The following is an 8,035-nucleotide window of genomic DNA, read 5'->3' on the forward strand; positions in this document are numbered from 1 at the left end:
CTATTTTGAATCCCAGATAAAAAGTCAGATTTTCATAAAATAAAATGATAAAAGAGAAATGCCTAAGGTGTTATAAAAAAAAATTATTTTGTTTCACTCACTCAAAGAGTTTAAGAGTTTCAAAGAGTTTCCTTTACTAAAGGAAATACACCGTAAGAATGACTACATAAGTAGTGTAATTTTGTTATAAAGTATCAAAAATACATACAAAAACATTACATTTTTATTACTATTTATCAACATTTTCCTTTACATTATATGCATTAACAACTTCCAGTGCATGTATAAGAAAATCTGGACATTTTTTTTTAAGTTTTTATATAAGAGGAAATAGGTAAAAAAAATTTGAGAGGCCACTACTTTTAGTTTTCCCAATAATTTTTATTTTTACAGATAAATAATATAATAATAATATTAGTAATACAATATTTTTCCCTCACACTATTTATATTTTTATACAATAATACATTTAATGCATATATAACAATTACACTAAATGAAATGTATTTAATATTTGGAATTAAAATCAAAAATCATTGAAGGCGTTTGAAATTCTCAAGGAAGAAATTTGATTTTTACACTTCACGGAAGTACCATTAAAAAAAAAAACGTTTAGGAAATTATAATAATAATTATTGATTTAACTTTGTGTTAAGGACGCATTACCAACAATTATATAAAATAAGTTAGCGAAAAACTAGAGTAGGAGTGTTGCAGCCTCTAGGTATCTTATACTTAAAACAGATAAAAATTTTCAAGTTTGTGTAATAGTTTTCAATCTATAAAATATGATATTTTTTTGATGATAAATTAACTATAAGTAACACTTTTTATTATCGCTTTATCAACTAATACTTTTAAGTAAAATTAATATTTAAGAAATGATTTAAAATAAGTAAAGTATTTAGAAAATGCAAAAAGTCAATTATAAAACTTATGTTTTATTCTCTATCTACTTAAAAAAACAATAACCTTTGAATTACTCGTCTAAATATTATTGCCAAAGAATAGTTTTTCAAGAAAATCAATCGTGCATTATTCCATTTTAATGATTTCACTCACTCATTAAAATTTTTAAATTTAAACTCGAGACGATATACAAGTTATGTTATTATCATTTCATTTCACTTCGCCGCAGTTCTCCCTCTTATCTAGGTGTAAAAATATTCATAAATTTTGAAATATTAGGAAAAAAGTTGTGATTTAGTTAAAAGTTCTTAGTTAGATAATTTTATGACTTTCAAGTCAAAAATATATGTATCATTTTAAAAAAATTAAGTAAGTACACTTATTTTACTTAAATGAGCCAAAATAAAAATTCTTATTATTTTAAAAGAAATCTAATGGTCATCGAAATATTATAAATATATTTAAAAATAAGCTTTTAATATACCTTTTACCTAAAATTAAAATAATAATAAACATATTTTCCATAATTATAAACTGTTTATGTTATGTATTTATTAAAAACTTTTCTTTTTATTGTTTTATTTATAAAACTTATAAATAAAAGTATTCAATTCTTTAATAATATAATTATTTGTACTTTTTTTTAATATTTCTTTTTACGATAAATATTTCAAACGTTTTGTATCTCATATGACATTATAAAATGTTTGAAAATCCCTAACCATGGTTCTTTATAATAATTTTTTAACTTAATTATTCATGTAAAAATTAATAATTATTAAATTATAGTTTTCAGAACAAGGTTTTCGTTTTATACGGGAACAAAATGAAAAAATTGCTTCAAACCTACAACTTGATAAAAAATCAGGACTGTAATATTACACAACATATGACTTTTCATATGAATCATCTGCAGTTATAATTATTTATATTATAAATTTAAAAGGTATGAGATCTGGTTATATTTAACTAAATAAGTGATGTAAAATAGTTTTGAAAAATGTATACTATATGCTTAAAATGACATTTTTTTCTGTTACTCAAGGGCTGGAACAAGGGTTATGTATAGACAGCTGATTAAACTGTCTCAATTTTTAAAATATAAATTCATGAAAAAACTGTTACATTGTTCAACGTGCTGCAAATTTATTCAAGATGATGGATGTTCTGTTAAAAAATAATTAAAAAATGTTTTATAACTATTTTCATTAAAAACATGGTATGAATAATTTTCTTATTAAAATATGATAGGTACCAGAACTATAATAAAATAAGTTCTCATAGAACAATTGAAAAAAATATAGATTTTCAAACATTTTAGAAATCACAAAAATTGCTTACAATTTTAAAATGTTTAATCTCCAAATATTTCTTAAATAATATAATAAAAATATTACAAAAACATGTTTTATCAAATATTATAAGAAATATTTAATATAATTTTTTAAAAATATTTACCTCACATATATTTGATATAATAATTTTGAAAACGATCACTATACAAATTTTTTTAGTGATTTTCCAATATACGTTTTGGTAATATTTATTCACAATATATTTAAACTCAAATATATGCAAACCATTTTTAAAAGTTATTCGCCAAATATTTAATAATAATTTTTTGTAAAATTTTTTTTTTGAAAAATTAAAAAAATATACATTCAGAATAATAATTTAAAACTCAATATGTATATATATTATTTAACTCAAATAGCTACAAAGTTACTATAAAATAGCAATTACGTATTTCGTGAATAATGTTACTATCATCAGCGTTAAATACATACTGATACCTCTCATAATGTGTTTATAAAAACTTAATTATTTAATATTTTGTTCTTCATTTCCTGATAGATAGATTGCTTCATTATTCTTGATCAAAATAGTATATATTTCTCTCAATTAAACAAATTTTAAATCAAGTAAAACAAAAATGTATATTAATAGGCTTCCCGACGAATGAGGGAATGTCGTTTAAAATTATATATCTCGACCAAAAAAGACTTATTTTGAGTTATGTCTTTATATTTTATAAAATAAAATTTATGAATGTTATTATTTTAATGATAATTTTAAATCACAATTACATTGTATTATATACGTAATTTAAAACATTAACATATTAAAAAGTTCTCAACAAAATTGAACTATAGGCCTACTTCTAAAGGGGTTCAATAATTGGTAAATGCGTAAGAATAAAATAAGTTACAAAGAAATATTTAACAACTCCTTATTTCGTTTGAGAAGTTTATGGAAAATTTCTGTTTTTGTAAGTAATATCAAATTAAAAACATTGAAAATTCATAATAAAATATCATAAATTTCGTAAAGATCATGTTTATAATAATAATTAGAGTTAATTTTTGTTCAAAATTGTATTACACAAAGTAAACATTACAAACTACTCAAAAGAAGTTAACATTTATATATTATAAACATAAAATGTAATATAAAAAAAATTAACCATTTATGGCTAATATTATTCAAAATTAAAACTATATTAAATGAAATGCAATATGAACTTTTTAATATATTGAAGCATATTGAAATAAATACCATTTATACATACTTTTTTTTGATACATCACACATATATTATTTAATGTAAAAAATATCTAAGTTTAAAAATATCTAAAAAAAAATATTATAAAATTATTATGTGGCTGCATTTTTAATCTCTGTGTCATTTCTAAGAAGCTGATTAAAAATTAATCATTCATTTTTTGTGTTGCAAATTAGTAAAATAAATTTTTATGAGTAGGCTTTGTTATCAAGGACAAATGCCTACGAAATTTTGTCAATATTGTATCAATAAGTAATGTTCTATGGAGTTTGAATGCAAATGGTTTAATATTATAATAGTTAATTGTTACGCACCTACAGAAGATAAAAGTGAACAAGTAAAAAATACCGTTTATGATAAGCTGGATCGAGTGTATGATGGATTATCGTTGGGAAGACAAAAATTATTATTGGAAACTTCAATAGGAAATCGGAAGAGAATTGGTATACAAACCAATTATTGGAAATAACCGTCGCGTGGAGAATCAAATGAAAATGGAAACAAATTGATCACTTTTACAGCAGCAAAGAACATGGTCATAATTATTATGACGTTTCCATACAAAAACATTCATAAACAAACTTGGATATCACCTTTTAGGAGTATAAAAAACTAAATAGATTATATAAACGTAGACTGGCAAATAAAATTAAGTAAGAAGGAAGATGTGAGAAATATAAGAGGTTGTAGTTGGTTTCTGATCACTTTCTGGTAAAGACAAAGACTAAATTTAAGTATTTAATAGGATAACAAAAGAAACAGAGTGTCAAGAAAAAATAACAAAGAGCTACTGAATAAAAACTAAGCAAAAGATAAAAAGTCTTTCGGGAACAAATGAATACCTATCAAATTTGGAATATAAAACAAATGCAAGTGAATTATAAGAAAAAGTATAACAATCAATAAAATGGATAGCAGTATAAATACTGGGTCATGAACTACAGAGAGTGAAAAATCCTTGGTTTAATGATTAATGTAAAAAGGTTACAGGAGAAAGGGATAAAGCAATGTTAAAAACATTACAAGACCCAAAAGAAGAAAATAAAAAAGTACTATCCATGAAACAACGAGAGGTTAAGAGAATATAGGTTAAGAATAAACAATGAGTATAAGAAAAAAAAAACTAAATCTCATAAAAAATAATAGAAAAAATAATGTGCGAATTTTCTTTGTAAAACTAAATGAATATCAAAACTGTATTCATGCATTTCCATGACTTCTTCTTGATTCCCTTTTTTCCGGCTGACTATTATGTACTCTTTTTTTTTTTTTTCAATAATTCTACCTTCTCAGCAGTCTTCATATTTTATTTATTTAGTGATTTCTCGATTTTCATTATTATCTTCCTTATTCTTTCTTAATAAAGTAACATCTACATGCACCAGGATATTAATCTTCGATCGAACTAAAACAACCTGGGTAACATCCGAACTACCCCTAAAATAATGTAGTCCTTCAGAATAAAAACGGATTCGATAAATGGGTAACGATTTTCTGACTAAATAAGTCCTTAAAAATCCTCAAATATATAGGAATTTTTTACCAGCTCAGATAAAACTTTTATTTCATTCTACCTATGGTTAGTAAAAACAATTGTTTTCTATACATTTTATATATTTCAAATTATTATTTCTTATATATTTAGAACATTTTTGAAGCAAAATGTTTACAACATTTTTTTTTTTTGATATATCAACACTTCTTAGGAGAAAAAATGAGCTCATTTTTTTTTTAATTAATTTATTTTTATTTTTTCGTCAAACAAAAAAAATCAAATATAATTAATTTAAAACTTGTTCAACGATAAAAAAAATTGAGTTGCATTGTTTCCTAGGATGTGTTGATATGAACTAGAAGAATAGAATACTATATAATAAATTGTGTGATAAGAGGTTTTTGTGATAGTTGGATATAATGTTNAACGGGAATTTTAACGGGCGAAAAACCGTAAAATTGTTCCAGAGGTTGCTTACGTGAGGGGCTTAGTAAAATAGGATATAGAGCGAGATAAATATTATAAAATAAAATATTCAATACTTATTAAATAATTAAAAAATATAATATGTAATTGTAAATAGTTAATAACAGAGATATAATTATAAGAATGTAATTCAATTAAATTTTTAAGATTAAATATACGCTTCAAACATGAAAAATTCATAAACATTGATTAATCAAAATAAAAATTTAATTTTAATAATTGTGTTAAAAAATCAATTTATTTTTCATTTCAAATAATAATTATTCATAATAATAATCAATTATTGATGACTAAAATTATTATGTTTGTGCTGGATATATTTATGAAAAACAACATTGAATTACCCCCCATTCATTGAAGTCGAAAATAACTGAACATGAAATTGAACCTAATTCATGTTGACTTGTATGAAGCAAACATAAAATTATTTGGAAGAGCTAAATATGTTCTTTTACTAAAAGACAATTTTTCACATTTTCAGTCTATTTATTTTTTAAAAACCAAGTTATTCTTTGTCTTTACTAGTAAACTTGACATTTTNCCAAGTTATTCTTTGTCTTTACTAGTAAACTTGACATTTTTATAAATAGAAGAAAATCAATTTGTTAAAAAAGTTAAGAGATAAAGGGGATATTCTAGTCTAGAAATTTAAAAATATCGATTTTTTTTTTTTATATATACTTTCAAAGTTTGACTATTCAAGAATATGTCATTTTGGCAGATTGAATAAATGTAAGTCTAAAATATCATTTCATAACTTAGACTACGAAAAACTTTAAACAGTCGCCATTTCATGAAAAAATTTTTTTCCAACTTTCCCGTAGTTCCAGACATTACAAGACTATTCTAGATTAATAATCTTATTTTTTTTTTTTGAGTTTCAGATTGCTAGGAGGGTTGAAATCGTGGATATGGTCACGTGCCAATTTTTTAAGACCCCCACTTCATCAACTGTTAATTTTTTTAATTTTTAGCTCTTTTTATTTTTTTCCGTATTCCTGTAATGTTAATAAATAACTAATAAAAAAATGTACGGTAAAATTATTAATTGCTTTTTTTTATGACACTTCAAAAATTACCTGAAATTAATGCACCTAGACTAGAATACCCCCTTAAGTTATAATCATAGTACAGAAAAAAAATGCTGATACAAGAAAGCTGTTAACTAGATGTATTATACAAAAAATCTAACCCAACCCAACAAAATGGAAGAATTGAATAAGAAATGTGAACGACTATAAAATCAGCGCAATAAGTGTATTATTACTGTATATGATTTTAATGAAAATCTATGGACTGCAAATCTGAATTATATTGGACTCACTATAAATCAGACTAGAACCAGTTTAGTTAAAAACTAAAGTCTGGCTAAACTTCGGTTTGAAAAAAAATTGACATCTCTAAATTCAAATTATTTGGATAATACTTTTATGCATTGATCACAAGTGACTCAAAGCTGAAAAAAACTCAAAAAAATCAATATTTGTTTACTATGATTTAAATTCACCATGCTGTTAGTTTATATGCCATTTGCAAAAGATGTGATGAGCTCTCTAAAGAAATTTTTTAATGAGAAAACTGACAATAGTACAAAGCACATTAAAATTACATTTGATATAAAAAATGAAGATTAGAAAATGAAACTAAATCAAAAAGTTAAAATTATTAAAGTTCAAAAGATACAAGTCAATAATTAGATAAAATTTTAATTCATTCAAATTATTGTGACGGTCATTTCTTAAAAAAAAAATATGATATGAAAATAAAATTTTAAGTTTTTATTGTGATATGTATAAAAAAGGGAAATTCTCTATTTTGTACTAGAAAATGTAAAGCCAATTTTATCAAAAAGGTTTGTTTTATGCACTTCACAAATATTGTTTTGCATTAATTACCATTAAAATTAAATAATCAATTTTGCCTATCTGGAAATAACATATTAGCTTTTAAAAAAAATACATCAATTAACATTTTAAATTTCTATAAAGTTAGATATAAATCATTTTTTTCAAAAGTTTTCAATATACAGTACAATATATTTTCAATGGTTTTATTCAAGTATCATAAATGTACTAGACATCCTACATTTTAGATTTTAAATTAAATTTACAAGTTTAAATTTCAATATTATTTATACCATTAAGCCAACAATTAGTACAAAAAATCAGTAATACAATCTCAAAATTTGTTGGCTTACAATCTAACACTTTTATTTTGATTAATCACAACTAGGAAGTTATTTTAGATTACTCGATTTTTCTAACCTTTCACTATGAGAACTCATATGGGTGTGCCATTGTATTATTTTATTTATAGCAAACTATAGAAAACCTTGACGTTGAAATTTGAAGTTTGATTCGTGAAGTAAAACTCAAGAATGGATTTCCTTAAAAATCAGGAAGGTAGTTTTAATTTTTTCAAACGATTAAATTGTTTTGAGATTTATTTATTTATTATTTATTACTCTAATTTTAGTAATGCGATTTTAATTGTTCGTAATATATGATCACAAAAGAGAGCTTAAGAAATTAATTCATGAATTCCCAGTAGGATTTTTTATGTAAAATGATTTAAGGTACATAA

The 8,035-nt window shown here is 23.0% G+C and overlaps 1 long non-coding RNA gene across 1 annotated transcript; it reads left to right on the top strand.

The window, feature by feature from the left end:
• The first annotated feature begins 1,028 nt into the window (after positions 1-1,028).
• LOC126902815 (uncharacterized) lies at positions 1,029-6,614 on the top strand. The gene is made up of 4 exons (XR_007703344.1): positions 1,029-1,278; positions 1,699-1,855; positions 1,955-2,128; positions 6,337-6,614. It is a non-coding gene; the product is annotated as an uncharacterized LOC126902815 (long non-coding RNA).
• Positions 6,615-8,035: the final 1,421 nt, after the last annotated feature.

This window comes from Daktulosphaira vitifoliae, unplaced genomic scaffold (assembly GCF_025091365.1).
Source record: "Daktulosphaira vitifoliae isolate Bord-2020 unplaced genomic scaffold, ASM2509136v1 Scaffold_3, whole genome shotgun sequence".
In the NCBI taxonomy this organism is placed as follows: Eukaryota; Metazoa; Arthropoda; class Insecta; order Hemiptera; family Phylloxeridae; genus Daktulosphaira; species Daktulosphaira vitifoliae.